The sequence below is a fragment of the Equus przewalskii genome, chromosome 20 (assembly GCF_037783145.1).
Source record: "Equus przewalskii isolate Varuska chromosome 20, EquPr2, whole genome shotgun sequence".
NCBI classification, from domain to species: domain Eukaryota; kingdom Metazoa; phylum Chordata; class Mammalia; order Perissodactyla; family Equidae; genus Equus; species Equus przewalskii.
The window spans coordinates 57,595,620-57,604,236 of NC_091850.1; positions in this window are offsets into that span (position 1 = coordinate 57,595,620).

Here is an 8,617-nt window from a genome sequence, read left to right on the forward strand (position 1 = left end):
TCCTGCCCATCATGCTCTAGTAATAGGATCCACGCTTTATAAGCCTGTGTGGTCCCACAGCACCTGCCAGGACAGAAGTGAGAAGTTGGCACAGCTGCAGAGCAGGAGGCTTTTTTTCTGCTTGTCTCTTCCAGATTCCAGGAGCTGACCTCAGGGGAGGTCAGCAGTGGCTGGGACAACTGGTCAGGTGAGCCCTGGACTCTCACTCTTACTGGAGACTTTGGGGCCTAGAGTGGAGCCCATCCCTGCCACATCTCTGTTGTGCGGAGGGAAAGCTGGGCCTGCACAGGCAGAGCCCAGGAGTTCTCTGTGTGCTGTTTCTGGCCACAATTTCTAAGGACCTGGTTCCTTCTTTGCTGTGTATCCATAGATTCAGGTATGTTTTCTAAGACATTTTTCTAAAAACTTGTGCTACTGAGATGGCTTGATTTAGTCAAAAGGTACTTATGGTCACCTACTTTTGACCAGTCACTGCATGGCCCCTTGCAGGCCCCTAAGGGACCCGACATTCTAGTGGAGGGAGACAGGTGATAAACCAGTGAGCAGAGAACATAAATCTGAATAAAGCAGGTGGTCAAGGCAGGCCTCTCTAGCAGAGGAGACAGCACAGGGACCAGAAGAAAGTGAGAGAGGGAGCTGCTTGTGATTTCCAGGCTGAAGGAGCCGTCTGTGCAAACGCCCTGAGGTGGGAAAGGATCTGGTGTGCTTGAGGAAGCCTGGTGTCCTTAGGAGCCCAGTGGATGAGGGCTTCCACCAAGGAGACAAGGGTGGAAAGGCTGCAGGGATAAGTAGCTCATGGTGATGAGTTCTGTCTTATCCCGAGTGTCATGGGAAGCCGTTGTGGACAGCTTGTGGAAAGGAAGTGACATGGTCTGATTTACATTCCACACATCTCCTGTGGCTGCTGTGTGGAGACCACAGCTGGTCCAGGCATGGAGACCAGTCAGGAAGCAACTGCCACAACTTGGTGAGAGTGATGGGGTTTGGATCCAGGTGGGAATGACAGAGGTTATGAGAAATAGCCAAAGCAGGATCTACTCAGAGCAGAGAGAGCTGAGAGGAAGAGCTGACAGCCAGGAGGACAGAGGCAGGCTCTGGGAACCAGCTGATCACGGCCCTGCCAACCACTCTAGCACACCCTCCTGCAGGCAGAAGCTGGAGACTGCAAACCCACACGTCTCAGACCCCTTGCATCTGAGATTAGAGACGGGCCAGGTGTTGCTGAGACGTGCACCACACACACCACAGGAGGTCGTGGCTGTCACAGCACACTGGCGGGGGAGGTCTTTGGTTCATCTGGGGCAGTTCAGGCCCTGTCCCTGGCAGCACTGATGCTGACCAGAAAGGAACAGGGCAGTGGGAGTTTTCCTGGCAAAGTCCTATGGCATGATCGGGGGTTCCTCCTGGTTGCTGACATTTCTGTCTGTTCCTGGTTACCTGAGCCTCTCACAGATACTATAATCTACCTGATATCTTCTAACACACCCCTTACTGCTTAAATTATCTATGGTGGATTCTGCTGTCTTCATTAAGAATCAGCATGCAAACAGCAGCTCAAGGGTGTGGGGCCTGATCAGCGTGTGGAAGTTGGTGCCATTTACTGAGATGGGAGAAATAGGGGGAGAAGCAGATTTTGGAGGAGAAGACGTGTTAACATTGTGACACCTGTTAGATGTGTTGAGTGGACCAATTACTGTATGAGCTTGGTCCTGAAAGGCGAGGTCAGGTTGTTAACACATATCTGGAAGCATCCACACACAAGTGTGTTTAGAGAGGAGCTGAATGTGCAGACAGAAGGGAAGAGGGACCAGGACAGAGCTGGGCAACATGCCGACACTGAGAGGTTGCAAGAGTAGATGGGCCCCCCTCTCAAACTCTCTCAAAGAAATTGGAGAGGAGAGCATGCTTCCTAACTCATTTTGAGGCCAGCATTACCCTGACACCAAAGCCAGATAAAGACATCGCTAAAAAAGGAAACCACAGACCAATATCCCTGATAAATATAATTTCCAAAATCCTCAACCAAATTTTAGCAAATAGATTCCAACAGCATACTGGAAGGATCATTCACCATGAACAAGCGAGATTTATCCTCGGAATGCAAAAGTGGTTCAACATAAGAAAATCATCAATGTAATTCATCATTAACAGAATGATGGGGGGAATAAAAGATCATTTCAATGGAGGCAGAAAGGCATTTTGAAAAATCCAACACCCTTTCATGAGAGAAACTCTCAGAAAACTAGGATTAGAGAAAAAATTCCTCAACACGGTAGTGTTTGTGGAAAACCCATAGTTAACATCAAATGCAGTGGTGAAAGGTTGAAAGCTTGTTCCATGAGGTCAGGAATGGGACAAGGGGGCTTTCACTACTTCTACTTAACTCTGCACTGGGAGCTCTAGCCAGAGCCGTTGGAGACAACAAAAAGAAACAAAGCCACTTAGGTTGGAAAGGAAGAGGTAAAACTCTCTCTATTCACAATGACACGATCCTATATGTAGCAAGTGCCGAAGACTCCACGAAAGAGTTACTAGAGCTAATAAATGAATTCAGCAAAATTGCAGGATGCAAGATGAACACACACAAATCATTTGTGTTTCTATACACCAGCAATGAACAATCCAAAAGAGAAATTAAGAAAATAATTCCATTTATAGCAGCACCTAAAAGAATTAAGTACTTAGGAATAAATCTAATCAAGGAGGTGAAATATTTGTATGCTGAAAACTGTAAAACATTGCTGAAAGAAATAAAAGAAACCTAAATAAATGGAAAGACATTGCATGTTCATGGATAGGAAGTCTTAGCATTGTCAAGATGTCAGTACTACTCAAAGTGATCTACAGATTCAACACAATCCTTTTCAAAATTCCAAGAGCCTTTTTTGCAGAAACGGAAAAGCTGATCCTCAAATTCACATGAAATTGCAAGGGGCCCCTAATAGCAAAAACAATCTTGAAAAAAAGAACAAAGTTGGAGGACTCACTCTACTTGAATTTGAATCTTGCTGCAAAGCTAGTGTAATTAAAACAGTATTGTACTTGCATGAGGACAGACGTACAGACCAATGGGACAGATTACAGAGCCTAGAAATAAACCCTCACCTATATGGTCACATGTATGATTTCAACAAGGTGCCAAGAACATTCAATGGGGAAAGGACAATCTTTTCAACAAATGCTGGTGGGGGAACTACATATCCACATGCAAAAGAATGAAGTTGGAACCTTACCTCATACCATATGCAAAAATTAACTAACAATAGATCAAAGACCTAAATGTATGAGCTAAAGCTTTAGCATTCTTAGAAGAAAACATAGGGATAAATCCTCATGGCCTTGGATGCAGCAGTGGTTTCTTAGATGTGACAACCAAAGCACAAGCAACAGAAGAAAAAATATATAAATTGGACTTCATCAAAATTGAAAAATTTTGTGCATCAAAGGACACTATCAAGAAAGTGAAAAGACAACTCATAGACTGGGAAAACATACCTGTGACTCATATATTCAATAGGTTAATATCCAGAATATATAAAGAACTCCTAAAAATCTACAAAAGAGACAAACAAAAAATGGGCAAAGGACTTAAATAAATAGTTCTCCAAAGAAGATACACAGATGGCCAACAAGCTCATGAAACATCATTAATCACTGGGGATACATAAGTCAAAACCACAGTGAGATACCACTTCAGGCCCATGAGGCTGACTGTAAAAAAGCAGAAAATAATAAGTGTAGGTGAGGATGGAGAAATTGGAACCCTTGTACATTGCTCTTGGGAATGTGAAATGGTTCAGCATGTGGAAAACAGTTCAGCATTTCCTCAAAAAGTTAAACATAGAGTTACTGTGTAACCCAGCAATTCCATTCCTAGGTATATGGCCAAGAGAAATGAATACATAATTGTACACAAATGTTTGTAGCAGCACTGTTCACAACAGCCAAGATGTGGAAACAATCTAATGTCCACCCATAGATGATGGAGAAACAAAATGTGGTACCCCTACAAAGGAGTATTATTCAGCTGTAGAAAGGAGTGGAGTTCTGATACACACTGCAATGTGGATGACCCTGAAAACATTTTGCTAACTCCAAGAAGGCAGACACAAAAGGCCACATAGTGTATACTTCTATTTATGTGAAATTTCCGGAGTAGACAAACCCGTAGAGACAGGAAACAGATTATGTGTCAGGGGCTGGGAGAGGGGCCGATGGGTAGTGACTGCTTAATGGCTATAAAGTTTCTGTTTGGGCTGCTGAAAATGTTCTGGAATTAGATGGTGGTGACGGTTGCATAACATTGTGAATGTACTGAGCCACTGAATTCTTTACTTAAAATGGTGAATTTTGTGATATGTTAATTTTACCTCAATGAAAATAAATTGCAGATAGATTTAACTTAAAACTTAAACCTTAAAACTTAAAAAAAGATCATTAAGGGGCTGGCCCTGTGGCTTAGTGGTTGCGTTCATGCACTGCGTTCAGCAGCCTGGGATTTTGGGGTTCAGTTCCTGGGTGCAGACCTGCACACTGCTCATCAGGACATGCTGTGGTGGTGTCCCACGTGCAAAAGGAGGAAGACTGGCACATGTGTTAGCTCACTCAGGGACAATATTCCTCAAGCAAAAAGAAGATTGGCACAGATGCTAGCTCAGGGACAATCTTCCTCATAAAAAAAAAAATCATTATGAAGTTAGGATAGGGAAGTATTTAATAAATGAGATGCACAAAGCACAGCTATGAATAAAATGGTTCCTATATTTCACTGCATTGAAATTTCATACTGCTGCTGATATGTTTAAAAGATGAGCCACAAAACACGAGATGTTTGATGCTCTTGTAGCCAAGTAATAACTGGAATCCAGAACATATAAAGAGATCCTAAAAACTACTAACAAGAAAAGACAATCTCATCGGGAATTAGGCAAATATTATGAATTGACATTTCGAAAGTATAAACCATAATGGTCAGTAAACAAAAAATGTTCAATCTTTCCAGTAATTGGGAAAATGCAAGTGTAAACAAGGTCTTATTTCATACTTGTCATTTGGCAAAGTATTTAAGGCCTAAAAATATTTAAAGTTAAAAATATCTTTTATAAAATATAAAGCTAAAATATTTAATATTTTAAAATATTAAGGTCTAAAAATCCCAGCGTTTTGGTGTTTGCTGAGAGTATTGGTGGCAACTTTCAGTGGCCGTGGCAATGGAACTTCCCAATCAGCAAGTCCCCTTAAGGCACACACCTGAGGGGGCACCTGCCACGGGCAAGGGCCTCACAAGGTCCTCCCACAGCATGGCGACCACCCAGTGTTGGGGCACCCTAAATGTCTGTCGACTTGGGGACAGAAAAGCAGGTTGTGACACTTATCAAAGGAGTACAGAAGATAAAGTGAATGAACAGAGAACCCTCAAAAGCAGTGTTGGGTAAAAAAGAGAGTTACATAAGGATCAGAATGGTATGGTGTCATTTAGGTAAATGCTAGAAAAACCCTAAATGCTCTGGACTGTTTACCACTACATGTACATGCTGTTAAAGCATAAAGTTGTGCATGGAATGGCACCCTAAGGCTTTGCACAAGAGGGCTCTGTGTTGACGTCTGGGTGGATTTCGCTGTGGTGCCTGGCTCCCCAAACGCCTTCTCTCTGTGGATGTTGCTTGATGAACCCAGCTCTGCAGTGATTTGTGGGTCCGTGCGCCTTCAGGGTGCGGTGGAAATGCGCCGCAGTGGAAGTTCCACTCACAGCCTGGAGGGAAGCCTGTGCAGACCCGCTAGGGTGTGCTCTGTGGAGCAGCTGTGTGCGCTGGGCTGGGCGCTGACAGGCCTTGGGTGTGGCTTGGACAGGCCTCTGCAGACCTGAGGATCTGCCAGCCCATCCTGGGTCTTCCCGCCTGGGCCTCCCTGCAGGCTGATCCTCACCCTAACCCTAACCCTTCCTCTCCCTCCCTTCCTTCCTGGCCCCAGGCCATCCCGCACTGGACCTGCTTGCCCCATCAGTCCCCTAAATTTTTAACATTTTATCTCCCCAAATAAAGGAAAGGCAGACAGCAACTCATGAGGGGAAGTGTATTTGGGGAGTGGGTGTGGTGACTCCTGCCAGGGCCGCTGTGAGGTCGGCCTCTTGGAGGAGCAGCACCCAGATGAGGGAGCCCTTGGTGGGCCCAGTACCCTCTCCTGTGCATCTGTGAGCTCTGAACACTGAGCTGGACACGAGCAGATGCGGGCTCTGCCCTCGGAGGCCTCCTGTCCCCATGGGACACAGCCCCAAACAAAGAAAAGACAAAACAAGTTGTGAGAAGCACCAGGAGGGGACGAAATTGAGAGACGGGGGCTGGGGCCCAACTGTGGATACCTCAGGATGAAGGGAGAGAGGGGCTCACTGCCCTGAGGTCAGAGGTCAAGCCCACCCCACAGAGGGGTCAGCCCGCACAGCAGCCCTGAGGCAGTATGAGCACAGTGCATTATGGGACTACAAAGGGCTAGTGTGGCCTTGGGCTGTCCTGGGGGGGTGACCTGTGGCTCCCTGTTGACCTTGAGGTGTCCTTGAGAAGGTGATCCGTGGCTGTCTGCGGGCTCTCTGTGTGAGAATGTGAGCATCCAGGGAATGGAACCGGGCTCTCTGGCTGACAGTGCTGCGAGGCTCTGCACTGAGTCCCGGCCCTGTCAGCTGTGGGCTGCAGCTGCTGCTCAGCTTTTATGTTTTGAGCATTTAGGTTCTGTTGTTGGAGCCTGTCGACGAAAATAATCCATAACCAATTTACAAATGAAAATTTGGGTGAGTTTATTCTGAGCTGAAGTGTGAGGACCATGGCCCGGGGCCTTTCTTCCTGAAGGAAGAAAGGGCACCGAAGAATTGGGGTGGACAGAGTGGTTATATACCCCCAAACAGGACATTTCACATAGGATTGAAATGTCCCTTTTACAATAGTTGCGAGACTGCCCTGTGGGCACAGCGATTGACAGACGCAGCAGGTAGGTCTGCTCACTTGGTGGACACAGCAGGGTGGCAGGTCTGTTGTCTCGAGCTGGGTGGTCACAGGTGAGCACAGCAATCAGTTCCTAGTCTAGGGAAAGATTCTTAGCCTTAAGGAAATGCCAATGTTCCGGGAAGTTGCACCTTTATCTTAAGGCCTTTGTTCTTGCCATAGGAAATGTTTAAAGCAGATATACAATGTGTGCTCAAAGGCCATGGTTAGGCCCTTTTGGAAAAACAAAGTCAGGCCGAATTGGGTTTACAACAAACGGCTTCCTCATATACTCCAATATATCCTATTGCTTGCCATTTTTATTTGTCAAGCATTTAGAAGTCTTCAATAAAGAGATATTTTTGAGCATTCTCTTTGAGTCAAATTTGTTGGAAACTTCTTCATTTACTTGTTTGTAGAATATTTTAACTTTTTGTATTTTTCATTTCACAGATGCCACTTAAATTTAAACACTGGATAACTCATTTCACATTATCTCAGTCCCTTGTTGCTCTGATAGGTCAAAGCAAAGAATATAACAATAGACAATATTAGCTTTATAGATGGATGTTTCCACAGTCGCCAAATCTCAGAAAGTGGCTCAGCCAAGTGACGCAACCGGTGATCACAGCCACAGCGGCACAGAGACGCAGTGTTCTGGGGCTCGGCAGGGCTTCTGCTTTGACTCTGTCCCTGTCCCTTTCACAGTGCTGGCCGGCTGACCCCATTCACAGGTCACCAAGCATGTTGGGCGGTGCAGGCCCTTTCACACAGCGGCGCGGGGAGGTCCTTGTGTCCTAGGTGACCGCTTTCCCAAACACTTGCTGGCTGCGGAAACAAAGACCATGAGCAAGTGCCTGTCTGAAGCAGCTGAAGCTTTACTTCGGAATAGCAAGAAAAGAGTTGCGCCTGTTTAAAGGTTTTGCTAAGATGTTTAAAACTTTTTTTCTTAAACTATGGCATTTCAAATTTAAATAGACATTAAAAGTCTAAGGCCATTGAGATGTTAGGGTCAGAGGTTAGGGTCAGGGTCAGAGGTTAGGGTCAGGGTCAGGGTTAGGGGTTAGGGTCAGGGTCAGGAGTTAGGGTCAGGATTAGGGGTTAGGGTCAGGCTCAGGGTCATGGTCAGGGTCAGGGTCAGGGTCAGGGTCAGGGTTAGGGTTAGGGTTCGGGTTAGGGTTAGGGTCCGGGTCAGGGTCAGGGTCAAGGTCAGGGTTAGGGTTAGGGTCCGGGTCAGGGTCAGGGTCAAGGTCAGGGTCAGGGTCAGGGTCAGGGTCAAGGTCAGGGTCAGGGTCAGGGTCAGGGTCAGGGTCAGGGTCAGGGTTAGGGTCAGGGTTCGGGTTCGGGTTCGGGTTCGGGTTCGGGTTTGGGTTAGGGTTCGGGTTCGGGTTCGGGTTAGGGTTCGGGTTCGGGTTAGGGTTCGGGTTCGGGTTAGGGTTCGGGTTCGGGTTAGGGGTTCGGGTTCGGGTTAGGGTTCGGGTCCGGGTTCGGGTTCGGGTTAGGGTTAGGGGTTCGGGTTCGGGTTCGGGTTCGGGTTCGGGTCCGGGTTAGGGTTAGGGGTTAGGGTTAGGGGTTAGGGTTCGGGGTTAGGGGTTAGGGTTCGGGTTCGGGTTCGGGTTCGGGTTAGGGTTCGGGTTCGGGTTCGG